The following is a 16,442-nucleotide window of genomic DNA, read 5'->3' as shown; positions in this document are numbered from 1 at the left end:
TTTGGAGAAGAATGGAGAAGGTGAAATGGACAGAGAATAAAACAAATGAGGAAGTACTTGGTATGGTGGGGAAAGAGAGGGGTTTGCTGGGAGAAATCCTATGGAGGCAGGAAAAGTGGATGAAGGGGGTGTTGACCGGCAGTGGGATATTGAAGACTGTGATAGAGGGGAGAATGTTGGGCAAAAGAGGAAAGGGAAGGAACAGGATGGGGATATTGGACGGGATGAAGGGAGGAAGGAAGTACTCCGAGATGAAGAGGGACCTGATATAGAGTAGGATGATGGATTTTGTGTTTTGTTAGGAGTAATAAAATGTTTGTTTGGTAGTTGTGTCCATCCAAAAACCTACCTTAACCGGTAGATTACCTTTAAAAAAAAATATATATATATATATATATATATATATATATATATACTACCTTGATCAAAAATTTCCCGGAATTTATTCAGAAAATTAAAAATACAAGTTTATTCATCTAAATCTATATTGTCCCCTTCAAAGTAATCCCCATCGACTGCAACACACTTATGCCAGCGCTTGATCCAATCCTCGAAACATTTTTTATATTCGGTTTTCGGTATGTCCATCAGTGCTTCCTGCGATTTTTCCATTACTTCCTCTCGGCTGCTAAAACGCGTTCCCCGTAATGGTTTTTTAACTCGATTGAACAGAAAGAAGTCACAGGGAGCCAAATAAGGTGAATTCGGTGGCTGTTGGATGGTATTTGTTGCATTTTTCGTCAAAAAATTACGAATAATGATAGCACTGTGCGACGGTGCGTTATCATGGTGCAAAATCCACGAGTTTTCTGCCCACATTTCTGGTCTCTTTCGGCGAATTGCTTCACGCAAACGTCTCATAACGCCCAAATAATACTCTTTGTTTACTGTCTGGCCTTCTGGCAAAAATTCATGATGCACTACACCGTTGTAATCCATGAAAACCGTCAGCATTGCCTTCTTTTTTGACTGAAAACGACGTGGTTTTTTTGGTCTCGGCTCATTTGGTGAACGCCATTCACTTGCCTGATGTCTGGATTGCGTGTCGTACTCATAAACCCACGTCTCGTCTCCAGTAATGATCCTTTTGATGAATGTGGGATCGGATTCAGCCTCGCAAATCATGTCTTTTGCGACGTCAACACGGTCTCTTTTTTGCATGAAATTGAGGTCTTTTGGCACCAACTTTGCTGCTACACGACGGAAACCCAAATCATTAACCACAATGTCTTGGGCGGATCCATAGGCAATGTTCAAGTCCTCCGCTATTTCTCTGATGGTTAATTTGCGGTTATTGACCAACATTTCTTTTACTTTATCAATTTTTTCACCGACTTTCGATGTCGATGGTCTGCCACTGCGTTCATCATCTTCGATTGACTCACGACCACTTCTGAACCGCTCGTGCCACTGGTAAACGACCGTTTTTTTTAGAGAATCGTTGCCGAAACACTTTTCCAACATTTCCAACGTCCGTGCGCCACTAAATCCGTTTTTTACGCAAAATTTAATACAAGTTCGTTGTTGCAAATTTAAATCCATTTCTGAAATTGTAAAAAATCGCCAACACACACAGAGATAGATGTACTCTTGGCTACGTAACTTTTGCAAATGTCAAGTTATGACACTAAGATTTAAAGGGAATATCAACAACAGATGTACCAATTTAACAAAAAAAACAGAACTCAAATCGGAACGATGGGAGCGCCACACGGTGGTTATTCCGGGAACTTTTTGATCTAGGTAGTATATATATATATATGCTTTCATAGACGTAACACGGAAGTGCCGAATAGTACAATACACAGTAACACACAATATAGAAACACAAAAAAAGAGAACACTCACACGTATACGTGTGAGTGTTCTCTTTTGTGTTACTGTGTATTGTACTATATATATATATATATATATATATATATATATATATATATACACATTTATTTATATATATTCACATATATATATATATATATATATATATATATATATATATATATATATATATATTCATATACATTTATATATATATATATATATTCATATGTATTTATATATATACATATATATAAACATAAATCTCGTTTATTTCCATCGGGGCGTCGATACCTCGACGGTTTTACAAGACACAATTAACATCCCACGGCCATATCGCGTCCCTAGCCCCGCTAATTTCTTCTTCTCTGCTTCCTCCACCAGGGCGCCCTACTTCCTCATCCCGAGCCACTCCTCCCCTCGCCCACCCCACCCACTCACCCCACCTCCATGCCTCCCTTGGCAGTCTCTCTCTCATTCCTTCCCGCCAAATTCCTTCGCCTTCTCCCCGCCCCCACGCCTTCATTCCTCTTCCACGTGCCTTAGAGTATTTTTCAAGCGTTATATCTCCGCACTTTTCGCGCCTAGCTGGCGAAGATTCTTCCCTCTTGAAATTTTTTCCAGGAAATGCCTCGCCACGAGGTCGCCCAATAATTACGTCACCGAGTGCGCGATAGCAACTGTGTAGATATAAGTGATGCAAGTGCCTCAACGAATCGACCGACCCTTTGTTGACACGGTTTTATGGAATCAAAACGTTGAAAACGGAGAAAGAATTAACTTAGAATAAACAAGCGGAAAAGAGATGTTTTAAGAGGATCTTAAGAAGGCACTTCGATAATGTTGGAAGACTGGCAATATTTTTCTTCAGGAGCAGAAAGAAAATTTTCAATGCGATTAATTCATATTTCTTTTCCGAATACTAAGGCAACTGCTTACCTTTTTCCACGAATTAATTTTCATTACGTAAAATAAGAAAGGGGAGCTTATGGGATTGTACAAATAAGAATTGAAAATGGCTGATTTTGCTTCCTATTAACTCTTGGTTGCCCTAGGATTGTGACCCATTGGACTTGCCAGTGAATGCGCCAAAGCCTTTTCTCTATAACTAAAGCCTAGGCGGAAATGGAACTCGCGACTTACGTTAGTTGGTGGGCGAGACAAATAGGATTTAGCGACCAGGAAAAACGAATAGGTGAATTGTAAAACGATCCCACACATCTGCTGTGCACATGCTAATCCTATATTAATAGCCTAATTCTTAAAATACCGTGCTGTCCCTATTTTCTTAAAAATAAATACCTAAAATAAAATACTAAACACTACTCCTCATAACCAGGCAACATAACCGTAAAAATAAGTGTATACACAAAGCTTATGAAAAGTAAATACAATATTCCTTGGGTGCGATAAATTTACACCTCCTTCAAGTCAACCATTGTTCGAAATTTTGTAATAAAGGCAACCATTTGCTATGCCTTATGCGGGAAAATACTTCATTCATTTTTATTTATTATTATTACATAGTACCCTGAAAGCTACAGCTAGAAAATGACCGCTAATCACGTTCCACCAATGACACCAGAATAACAGAGGAGAAATCTAGAGGGGTAGGGTCAAAAAGTTGAATACAGTTTCACAATTCGAAAGGCCAAGTTCAATATCCTATGGTGGCGGATATTTTTCAGAGGCTTACCCATTCCCACTAAGGCTCCACGTGGAGAGCACTTCAAGTTCAATACTCTCCGTGTCTAATGGAGCGTTCAACCGAGGAACCAGTCGTGGGCGCCTTCCTTCATCAGTAGACTAATTCCGACGCCGGTTTCATGTCAGTATCCATCTCCCAAAACCATGTCTACGTTTGAAGCGTCAACCTATTTCCAGCGGCGCAAATAACATCAAAAGTAGACCCCCTACCAAAATGACCACAACGAAACAAGGTTTTAAAAAAGATTTGTTAGAATTTCGACATTTCTTGAAACAAACATTTCCCTTTTCCATGTTTGCCAGGAAAAAATTCCTATCCCACCCGTAGTAGTAGTTATTATGGGAGGTGATCCGCAACTAAGGTCATTCGCGTCATTCCTATCTATCCTGGGCTTCTGTGAAAGAGCCAAACCATAATGACAGTTTGAGCCATCACTGATTTACTCAGAAGAAGAAGCTAATATAGCAATATCGGTTACTTGACCGGATTGATGGCTGAATATATTGTTGTGTGCATGCAGACTGACTGTAACTTCCACCATTTTTTAATGTCGCCACGACCATTGAATTTGCAAACTCTAGCATTAAAATATCAGCCAGCCTTTTCCTTTGTCTTCCCTTGTCTCTCACCTTCCCATCCTATATGAAATGTCGTTGACTGTCCTTTATTATGAGTATTTCTCACGGAAAAGGGTCCCACCAAGTATTAGTGATGATAATTTCACACCAAGATAATCGTGTCTGAGCGCATTTATTACAAAATGCCCAGTGAGACAACGTTTGGAGAGTAAGAATCCTCAAGCACGTAGCCGTGTGTTAGTTCCTGTACGATACCCATAAATCATTTGTTTTCCAAATTATAATGAGAAAAACAATATGTCCCACACCGCTAACGGCTCAACTTCCAACGGCAACATTACATACTTTCGTATATAGTCTGGGTCACTAGAGCATAACTAGGGTAGGTTCTATGGGGGGTACAACACAACCGGTGTAACCGCAAAGACTCCTCCTATGGAATAAATTACCTAATTCATAAAATGGGTCCACATAATTGGCATCCTTAAGGAAAATGAAAATTTTCACGGGAAAAACGAAAATGAAAATTTTCTTGCGAAAAATAAAACCCGAAAGTTCGATGTATTATCGGCAAAAAACATATCCGGACACCTATTCCATGCTTGAAAAACTTTATCCCTAAGGTTGATGATAATAGTATGGCATATTTTTTTTAGTGATATAGCTAGGCTGATTAAACTCCGCGGGAAGAGCAAATCGATACATAAAACTCAATTAAATGTACAAAGAAAAAGAGAGACACTGATCACATCAATTCTCCAACAAGTTCTCTGATACATTATGGCATCTCCACTATTTTCTCTAAATGTGACTCATATCATTCTTGGATTTTCTCAATTTTACATTTACTTTTGCAAACTTACTGAATTTTACTCAATTTATAGATAATAGCCATATTTTTGTCAATCACTCCAAGAGTGGCCTTATGCCACGCCAATGAAATGTGCGCATAGGGCCAACTCTAAATCTTTTAAAGCAAACCACGTTTTGTTCGTGAGCAGGGTAATAACAATCCCTATACTACAGCTGGGAAATGACTCATGACTCACAATTTAATAAATGCCATGTACACATAAGAGGAATGAATGCACGCATTTACTCTTGTGCATAGAAATTCCACCCAAAAGGAAACCAAACTATTCGGATAAGCAAGAGAGACGACTTGGCCCCGCGATCACCGAGACTGGCAAAAATACCTTAAGCGACTTACGTATTTCGCTGGCTTCTATCATGGCTATTGTGCGAAATTTGGGTGTTCTTCCTGTAACTCTTCCCCCGGTGTCAAAATTTACCGGGCACCCCACCCGTGTTACATAACATGTATGGGCGGACCCCTCGCGGACACCCTCCACCCAGATACCTTGCCTTCACCGTCGGCATCGCAAGACGCGGCACAAACCCACCAAGCGTTTCCCCAATCCCCTGATTCCTCCCTACCGTTCCGCTTCCTCTGTCGCACTCCTCACCGCCTCCGCCACCCTCCCCCCTGTCCTTCCCGCTAAACCCACCCTCTATCCTCAGCCCCCTACCTTCCCCCCCCCATCGGCTCCCACTGGACGCCGTCGCGTCTCTTACTCACCCCGCAAAAATAGTTCCGACCTCGCCGAATGGGATGCTCGCGAAAGAGGTGAGATAGCGAAACACAAAGAATCTGTGGTGTTGTGTGTACGCGTATGTTTGTGCGGCGCGTGGCGCTGGGGCAATCCCCCCCTCCCGAAAACAAAAGAGGGAGAAATATAAAAGGTCCAACTCTCCTGCCTCGTCCTCCACCCCCTCCTTCCCCCTCCCCCGAGGTCTCACACTTCTCCTTGCCTTCTCTCCCCCGCCACAGACGTCCCAACCGGTCGCGCGCGCGCTACAAACAATCTCCCCCGCCGCGGCCGCGGACATAGGATGGACCAATTACCCACAAGCACCTTCTAGGCGGGAGGAGGGGAAGCGCTTCCTTCCCTTCGCACCGTAAGAGCACACGGGTCCGCGCATAAATTAAAGTCCGATCGTCCCCCGGAACGGTAATCCCTACTCCTTCAGTGGCTGGCAAATGACGCCATCCGCTCTTTGGGACGTGCGTAAATCCTTGGGTATCTAAGATACCATTATTTACGCTCCCGTCCACTTCATATAATTCCATTTCCTCCGCATCAATGATCGCCAAATCGGTACACGCGCACGGCGATCCAGCGAGGTGCGAGAGGAAATACTTCATGTTTGTTTCTATTCATTACGCATATTAAGCCGCGTTGAACCCATATAAATAAAACCTTAAAAATTAATTACACATTCTTATTAGGCGATCCTTCGATGAATAAATAACTTTCGTAGCCATGGTTAATTAAATTCTTCGTAATGTGAGCGTGAGCCAGAGTTAAAAATGAAAGCAAAAAACTTTGCAAATAACTGGCAACAATCGATTCAGCAGCGAATAGAGAATGGCTGCTTTGTTAATATAGCGAAGGCATAGTCCGAGAATCGCCTACTCACTCCAAAATTATATTGAATCCACATTGTCTGGAATAAAGGTGAGTGACAGTCCGTGCACTATTCTCAGCGAATTATCAAATGGAACAGCATACGATTAATTTGAGGGAGACTTGGCAGCTACGTTCACTCCTCTAAACTCTCTTATCACTAAAAAAAACCTGTTTTTGGCGCAAAACACGTTTTTTGGAGAAAATTGAGTTAAGTATCACGAGGGCGTGAATTAGACTCCTATAATAAGGTTCACACACAACATTTCGACACAGTGGTAACGTTTTCGACCGTCAGTTCAACGTATCGTGGTTCAAATCCACTACATTCTATTTTAATATGCTTCACTTTGTTAACTTCGTGAGTTGATAAAAGGTTAAAATTTTGCATATTTTCATGGTATTTTATTTGCGGGTTTTACGGACTAAATACGTAAATACTGTTACGTAACTAAAATACTGTAAAACATGCACAGTTTTAGTTCTTCAATAACAATATATTTTCATAAACTTAAGCCTGAAACTATAGAACTAAAGGAATCTTTATTATTATCTCGATACTAGTATTCTGAAAGAATTCTGGAATCTAAATTTCCTTGTTTCTCGATATTTGTGATTTCACTACCTTCCATATTTCGTTGATTAATTTTTATTCCTTCGATTTCATGTTTTCATACTTATACTATATTTTACCCTGTTTCCGCTCTCGCACTCACTAGGGTGATAAGTGACGTAATAGCAAAGATAATAATTCCACTGTCTAATATCTACTATATTCAATCGAAATATCTTGGAAAATTGTGCATTGCACAACCGCACTCTCCTTTAAGAGCGTCTACTTGATAAAATCATCGGATTTCTCTTTAAAAGATTCTCCATAGATTGTAATAATGGTGAAACGAACCGAGTAAAAAGAGCAATCAATTGTGTACGAACCATGGAGGGGTTTTCCACATAAAAATCTCCTCTGTCTATGTCAGTGAATAGCTCTCATAGTTTACTTTAGTGCAAAATGCATTTTGCATTCACAGGCACTCTATCTCTAATATCTATCATTAATTATTAAGCGGTAGACCCATTTCTGGTGGCCATTTCTCATACCACAACGCTCATTTCTCTTCAAACCCTTTTTAAGAGGCGGAAGTCTTTGGTAAGTAGGGTGGTATTTTTAGCGTGAGTTCAAATTATGGATGTTTGTAATCCCTGAGAACGGAGGATATTACAATTATCATATGCCTGATAAAACTCTGGACATTGATTGGGCATATTTTTCATGTTTTTCGAGAGAAATCTTCCGTGCTCCCAGGTGAAATTTTCATTTAAATTAGAAAAACTATGGAAACTTTAAATTATTCCGAACTTTTGATTTGGCATTTTCAAGTTTAACTGTGGCCAGAGTGAATTAGCTAATAATCCTAAACAGTACATTTTTCAGGACAGCAAAAATCTTCTTTTTCAGTGTCCCTCAAGATTACCATTTAGTGCTAAAACTTTGTAAGTGACAAGATATTTCTTGTTTGTGATTTCTTTTGGATTAAAATTTTAAAGCCAATCTGTCATACACAACCACTTTTAACATAGGAAAACTCTTGATGCACTCTATATGTTTACGACAATTGCACGACTGTGTTCCAAAAGCAACATGACTGAATTCTACTTTAGTTTGAAGCCAACATTTATTTAACTAACATCTTGAAATAATGACCTAACAAAATTCTGATCATTTTCACACCCAATTATAGGCATTTAAAGGAATTTTAGAGTAGGAAATTCCCTGGCCTGCCTTCTCCAGGCCTATAATTAAAATTTCAGTAACATTACCATCGCAAAATTTTCCCTCTTGCATGATTTTACGTGTTACGATCACCCTCTAATTCACAACTTAGTATTTTCCAGACTGCATGCAACTTCTAAGACAGAATGTGGGCGGAAGAGGGCTCCTTTTGTCGTGACAGAGCTCCGTCCGCTGACTAGCCTCCAGCCACGCCCGGTCCGGAGCGGTCGCCCCCCCCTCCCCCGCCCTCGACCCTCCGATGGGGAAAGGTCGAAAGTGTTTATCCTTTAAAGATCAAAAAGGATGAGAGTGCATCTTTCTGCCTCCTCTTTGGGACCAACCGGCCCCTGGAGGCGAGGAAGGGAGCACGTCAGAGGGGAGGATGGACTTGGGATGTAATCTCCTCCCGTTCCGCCCTCCTTCAACCCTATGAACAACCATCCCTCATAATAATAATCGCTACTTTTTTATCGGAGGCTTCCCTGAAGTGGTGCCCATTTACTGATGACGATTGTATTTTAATCACGTCAGGTAATACACAGATGCAACACAGAAAAATAAACTGAATCCCTAACTTCCACGTTTTCTGCAATCTCATAGGCATACGATACAGAAGAAATAAAAAAAAACTTAAGGACATGATTTGACAAATATTCAAAAAAATTAGCTCTACCACGTGAATCAAAAGTTATTACCATGAACATAGACATACGTTCGAGAGACTTGGCATGAGAAAGTAGCAAAAAGAAGCCGCCACGCGGGATTCTAAGGGTAGGAAAAAAGACAAAATTAAGGAAGAGCTGTCGAGCATAAAACAGGTCTGTCTGGCGTCGTAGAATAAAGCTCGACGTATAATTAAAAAACAGGGATCAGCACGGTGGGAGAGCCTTTCTCCAAGTATGTCCACAGACGAAAACACGCAAGTCGAAAAGTAGCCAGGGTAAAGTGAATTAAAAGTATCGCTACCCTTGGTAGCTGAGAGACATCTCGTGGAAAGGAACACAAGACCAACGGTGTGTTCATTTCCTCGGATTTCTGAGTGAAATCGACCTCGGAATGCATTCTGGCGCGTTTCAGGCTCATCTCCTCGACCTCTCAGTCACCTTATAAACTCACGCCGCGATAAAATAAATAATATCAAACTATTATTATTCTAATAAATAGCATTAAAACGAGTGAATCTACAAGTGCACTGCCTCATGACAAACGCTTTTTTCAAAGAGGTCGGAAATAGTCACTTTACTAATGTTAGATGAATAAAAAAAACGTTTCATAATAAAATCCGCGGAGAAAACATTTGAGACGTACGGGTCAGGGTAAATAGGTGGAATTTTTAAAAAAACCAACGAAAAATACGCTGCTAAAATTTTGAAATACAGCCACAGGCAACGCGATAGTACAACATTTGGGGCAGACTTTTTTCCAGCCGAAGTGCGACCGCGAACTCCCAAGTTTAATTGGCGCGACGAGATACGAATTGTTTTTACCCCCACGTTGCACGCAATGTGTTTCTCCTGGAGCGAGGCTAAAAAAAAAGGGTTCTGACTCCCGGACGAAGTAAAGCGGGGAGCGGGTCAATTTGACAGTCGTCATTTAAACTCAGTTTTCTCACAGGAACAGTTGAAACTGCACACAAAACACACATCTGCGGTGCACGCAGGCACGATACTTTCCGTTTAGTTAGAAATGGAAGAATTCAATTTCTGTCCCTTCCGAGTTAAAGAAAGCAGCTGACTAAACCAAAATGAGGTATTCCAACTCACTATTTAATTCCTCTTCTATCCTTTCCTCAGCATCTACCAGGCGTTCCTTTACGTCGTGTTGCTTCTGTTCAAATTGCCAATAAAGGTAACTAATACCGAAATAAAAACCGCCTCCAGATTCACGATCACTTCATGCATCAACATAACAACAACATGGTTACGCAACGAATTGAAATCAAAACCACTTGTTCTATACATTTCAAGAATACACTAGAAAGTTTTGGCACAATACTACAAATAACTTTGTGAGAACAAACGCAAATTCACCGTGCCGCGCTTACATAGATCAAGACCACAAATACGAAGTAATAGAGAAATAAGTACGGTTGAAAATATTTCGACCACACCAAAAGCATTTCCTACGCAACTCTGGGACGTATTTTTACCGCCTGGTTTCCCAATACATCACCAATTGATCGAAAACCGCCGTCGTGTGAGGGAGAAACGACACGAATTACGGAGACCAGAATAAGCGACGGTGCATTGGAGTGGGACGGTGTCGTAAGGTGGAGGAGAGAATGTCGCAAGGTTGGGACGAGAGAACTTAACATCACCCGGAATGGAAGCTTGGAAAAGTGTAGCACGAAGCTAGAATGATTCTTCGGCGGTTTTCCAGACCAATCGGCCGCGATCGTGATCAAACATCAAGCGATTTGAACTTTTTTTCGGGCTAACTGAATGAGGCTCCACACTGGGTCATCTGGGTCGTAACTACCTAGATATTGATTGACGAGAGCTTAACCTTCAGCTTTCAGCTCCAAACGTTCTGGGAAAAATCAAGGCCCACCTTAGGTACGTTAAGCCACCTCGTATTATCCCCTTATTTTCATCCTCCGGCTGACAGATAGGCGTCAACCTCTATCAAATAATGCTTGACAGGAACCGCAATATCATAGATAATTGTGCAACGCTCGAATGAATTAAGGTGAATATGATCAGGAGCGTTTCCATGGCTTAAAATCGACACAATTATTATTTAGGCACAGAGACGAGTGCCTATGTACGTATAATTAATGTACATCCGCCTACGATCTTTCTTCTTTGAAAACATTAAAAAGCAATACAATGACAAATATCCAAACACAGTCGGAGAAATTGCCGAAAGAATTTCATCGGCATGCATTGTGATCAATCAATACACGGTACGCCTTCGATCGCCTGCATTTTAGTTTTAAAAATGCAAATTTTAAAAATGCTCTCCTCACAATTTCCCTTCTACCTCATAAAACTGTCAAATTTGATATTACCCCTGGCTTCCATCGTGCAGCACAACATGATTTTTTCTCTTCCTAACCATTTCTCACTCACCGAGTTTTTCTTTTCATTCACTTCCATATCCTTGTTAACAAGAGAAAATTGCAGCTGGAAAAAAAGATGATGCGGAAAAATATAGCGATAGGAAAAGCAATAAGAAAACCAAATTTTATCGACTTAATATATAGAAGAGAAAGATTTCCATAAATATTTTTTCACAAACAAATAAATATTCCAATTGATTTTGATACAGCTAAAACAATGCATAATTCACATGTAAATTTACTGTAAATCTGTTCATTTATTTCTCCAATTTTATTCATTTCCCCAATTTGAATTAATAATGATATTTTATGACAAAGTAATGAATTAAAAACGTCATAATTAAAACGTCATTGATAAGCATCAGTAGTGACATTTACAGAAAATCGTTCTCTCCGACTTTTGGGAGCGACATAATCATAAATATTTTTATAATGGACTGGGGCGGACAGCTTGGCGTCTCTTTATCAAAACCTCTGAATATGTCAATCCGCGATGGAACAAAATTTGAGCAATTATATGGAAAAAAATGGAAGACATCTGCTTAGGCAGGTCACAGTTTACACGGAAGACCACCACAACACTATCTCCTTGCGATGGAAATAGTCTCCTACCAAACGCCTTCAAGGTATTGTGTCATCAAAGGATTGATGCCAATACCCTTTTACCCTGGCCTGATTTACTCCGCAGTCCCTAAAATATAGTCGAAAAGAGCATTTCAAATCATAATTCTCTGTAACACGACAGTGTAGTAATGCCATTAAGACAAGAAAATTAGGTTCAAAAATGTCCACAGGAAAATTTGTGAAATACCACGTCCATATGCCCACGGACTGATTCAGAGAATCTACCAGATGCGATCAACCAGTATATTTAACGTTCTCCTGACTATTTCAATAAAGAAGTAATTAAAAATCAATAAAAAGACCATTCATGAGTATTTTATAGTTTAGCTTAATGCTTTACCTTGCTCGTTTTAACGTTAATGTAGCATTAGAATGAAAATCGTAACTTGGGACAATATTTTGGCCTTGAGTTATGCAAAATACACTGAAGAGTGGCCTTCCGATTTCGTATTGCATGCTACATCGCATTTCTATATCACTTCATCTTCAATGCGAATTTAGGATTAGATGGTGGTAACCTGTTTTTTTTCATTTTTGAGGTATTCCAATGTTGAAGGTATGTTTTTGGACGATCCTAATCCTAATGACTATTTCATTCAATGTAACAAACACTAGAGCTTGGTATAAGGAGATTAATAAAAAAAATCTAAAACCAAATAGTCTCTCTGAAGGTTTTAAAAGGTCGGTAAAAAAGTGGAGAACAATTGCACCCTGAACATTTTATAGAAGTAAATGAATATTAAGAGTTCACCCGGCATTATCGGTTAAACTACATTGCTTTCATATTCTGAAAAAAAATATGATCGTGTAACCGACGCACAATAAGCGCCAAATAAGTAACCTTTACCGAAATCTCTTCGAAAAATAGAAATATTACAAGATGTTGTTTCCACATCATTTATAAAATTATCTAAGGAACAGATTGCCATGAAAGCGGGTTACCAAGCAGGTTAACGGATGATTTTTCTTTTCTCTCAACTTGATCAGAAACCCAAACTTGAAGTGCGTAACCGAGTTTCAACAGAGCATCTTGAAATTTCTATCAATGCCAAGATTATTTTCCGAAGAGGCTTTTAAAATGAAAAAAAACGAATGGCCAAATGGAACGAAATAAGACATTACTATTTTGCCACACCTGAAATGTAACCCAGAACGTCGGCATTAAGAAATTTCGTCGAGCAAAGTTGGACTGCCATGATTAAACCAATAATGTCTACCGAATCAAAATAAATCCCTTGAAACATAGGACCTAAAGGTCATTTTTGCCACAAATGCGATGGTTTGGGCGCGTGGGTTGCGAATGTAGAAGAATATGAGAGACAGGAAAGTCGAGAAGAGAGTCCCTATTTTTCAATATCTCAAAGTCAATAATACGCGCAAAGACAACACAGATCAGCATTCCACCTAAGGATTCCAATCAACACTCAAGAAACACCTGAACAAGTGTTTTGAACTGACAGATTGACTGGACCACAAAATATAGTCTCGACTGTAGAAAAAAGCGTGGCACCTAAGTCATATGGCATTACATCTATCACAAAATTATCTACGAAAAATAAAGGAAAAGTACTGCTACATAGTCATCAAGTACATATATATTTACTCGAAAGATAGGTGGACCATTTAACGTTTCCACAGCGGAAAACATATAGATGTAATCAAAACCCAAATGAATTGTACAATTTAAAATGTATTCATGCATAAAGTTCAAAACAATAGCTAAGAAAAAAAATGCATCCCAAAGCTGTACTATGATTGATAAAAAGAATGATTAATGAGCTCAAAGTTTCCTAAGGACCTCAAGATCTCTAATTCATACTTCCTCCGTCACTTTCCCTCTCGATTAGGAAGAGCGGCGAGTCAAGACCGCGCGGAATAAGAATTTTCCCACGGGAGCCTTCTTTCAAATCGCTTTTCGACCGCAACACAAAGACGAGCCCGTAAAAAATAGTAAAGAATGTTATTGAGATGCCGATTTGGGTAGTCTAATATGTAACGTGTTCAATGTCTAACCAGAAGGTCGCAGTTTCGGATCCCACCTCGAGCATGGGCGTTGTTTTGTTCTGGGGTTTTTTACATACCTAAAACTGGTGAATTACGACTCACCCGACGGTGAACCCATCGGAGAGAAATAACCCCGGAATAAATGAGGCAGGAGAACCTTAAAAAAAAGCCAATTATCAACACGGGTGAAATGGGTTTATTACAATCTTTTTTTCGAGTTGCCGACATTATTTTGTACGGGAAGAATTCCCTACCGTGAGGACAAAGCAAATGAGACTAAGAAATAAATGAGACTCAGACCCGGAGAAGGAACTCCACTCGTAACGAAACGAAGAAAAAGTGAAACCATTTGATGTTCACCGCTGCTGGGCCGGAGGCCTGGGTCCGGGGCGGGGAGGTGACGTTGGCGGGGAGGGCAGCGAGTGGGCCAGGGGAGTGATGAGTACACTACGTAGCCGAGTGAGGTGAGAGGGGTTTCAAAAGGCTCTGCTGGGGATGCCAAGGTGGGTCATGGGTGAGGAGGAGAGGGGTGGGGGTCTTTCGAGGAAGGAGGTACGCACGAGGGATGAGCATGTCCCCAGTAATATTGATCCAGACTGGCTCCCGCTTACCCCTTCCCTCCCTTTCCTTTCGGGAGAAGGGGGAGGGGAGCCTCGCGATTCCTATTCCACCGTCACCTATATCCTTCTGCACGTGAACAGGTCGGGGCCTTTGATTAGCGCTGATGAACTTCGAAAGTGATGGGCGGCTGACTGGTGGGGCGGGGGTAGCATTGTCGGGTCCTGTCCCTGTACTCCGCCCCTATTCGTCCCCCTTATGGTCTGCTCCCAACCCACCTCCCCTAACGCCATCTGCACAGCTGATCGCGGTACACATATTCACCCCTTCAGACAACCGGCATCGAGAAAAATGAGAGGCGGGATCTTAGAAACCGCGATGGAATCGGGATGATTGGAGGAAAATGACCATCATTCTCGGCCGATCACGATATGACACGGCATGCTCGGAAAATTCGGCGACTCGATTGAGTCGGGTGACAGAATCTTCGCGCGTATCCGTCACTGCGGCATGGAAAAGTTAAAACACGCTCCGAGGCTTCTTTATGTGCATTTTTTTAACTCGATTACTAGACTCGCAACAATTACCACGGAAGATACATGCAAAATGTCTAAAAATTAACCAGGAAGCATTTTTACGTCTCTTCTCCGAGATGACGGCCCTATTATTTTCAAACGATTTGAACAAAAATATCTGATAATACGATAAAATGTACTCACCAAACCTCGGAGAAATTCGTGATTCCTTTTGCTGTCACTATTCACACAATTATCAGGCGTTTTCCATTGAAGAACACACGGAATACTTCCTGGAGGTAAGCACACAAACCACAGGGAAGTTATCTTACGAGGCAGGATTTTGATTAATGTACGTGGCGATCACATTTTAATCATAACCTGAGAATAAAATGAGGTATTCCTTCAGTCAATATTGCAAAAATTAAGCTGACAGCTGCTGAAACACAATATACCTGGACACTTTGGAGAAAAAGGTATCTCATGGTAATTCATACAGTATAAATCAAATGAAAAAATTCCATAGATAATCATAGCCAAAATTAGCCCTGAAAACATACGATAGTTTAACAGAAGGCAACGATCATCACATGTCGATTAAATTCATTACTATACACCCACAATGAAACTATACACGCAGCACAGTCGACTAAGGGAAAATAATTAAACCAGAAAAACGCTTAAAAAACTAAGGAGTTAGCATTTTGATAACAGACGATACATTTCACAGGAAGATTAATGATTGACTAAAATAAAATCTAATTTCATTCATCGTGCAGCCTAATGCAACATTGACAATCAGCAGTGGCCAAACAATTGCAGAATGATAACATAAAACATACCGTGAAGCTTGCCGCATGTGTTGCATTGACATTAAATTTTCGAAGAATATTCAGAATGATTATAAGACACTAACCTTTTGCTAAACATGCAATTTAACCGACGTTAGCCCTCCAAAAAATTCACAGGTCTTTACCTACTACGAGCGCTGTCGCGCACAATTGAATGCTGCAAAGCGTACGAAAACAGTCTACAAAATTCGTCTGCAAAGCTACCCGATCGCCATGCCTTAGCGCTACAAATTTGAAATTGGCTCTGATTTTGTTGTTGAAGTTGGCAAATTTGTGTGATTATTTTTTGCTATTCTATTCTCAGCCTGCATTCTCGTGATATTGTATTGATACCAAGCATCTCAATTGATTTCAATGTTGCTTATTTAGCTTCTAATTATAAAATGCCGCCTTTATGTTGGCTTTTAGGCTTTTTGTGCCACAGTACACAACGAAAAAACTGATTTTTTTCTTGCTTTTTGTTGTTTATTTAATTAAATTAGTGAA

At 40.4% G+C, this 16,442-nt stretch overlaps 1 protein-coding gene across 1 annotated transcript in view; it reads right to left on the bottom strand.

Moving 5' to 3' along the window:
* The window catches only part of Camta (Calmodulin-binding transcription activator), a 1,815,113-nt gene extending 1,799,022 nt beyond the window's left edge, over positions 1-16,091 (bottom strand). The window contains exons 1-2 of the mRNA XM_071590285.1: positions 16,022-16,091; positions 15,310-15,486 (exon numbers count right to left, since the gene is read on the bottom strand). The gene's annotated coding sequence lies outside the window, so the exon portion shown is untranslated. The remainder of the gene's footprint in view (positions 1-15,309; positions 15,487-16,021) is intronic.
* Between the last annotated feature and the right edge of the window lie 351 nt (positions 16,092-16,442).

Source organism: Hetaerina americana, unplaced genomic scaffold (genome assembly GCF_022747635.1).
Source record: "Hetaerina americana unplaced genomic scaffold, ioHetAmer1.1.p SCAF_4, whole genome shotgun sequence".
In the NCBI taxonomy this organism is placed as follows: Eukaryota; Metazoa; Arthropoda; class Insecta; order Odonata; family Calopterygidae; genus Hetaerina; species Hetaerina americana.
Note: the sequence above shows the minus strand (reverse complement) of the source record. Positions and strands in the feature narration are given on the sequence as shown.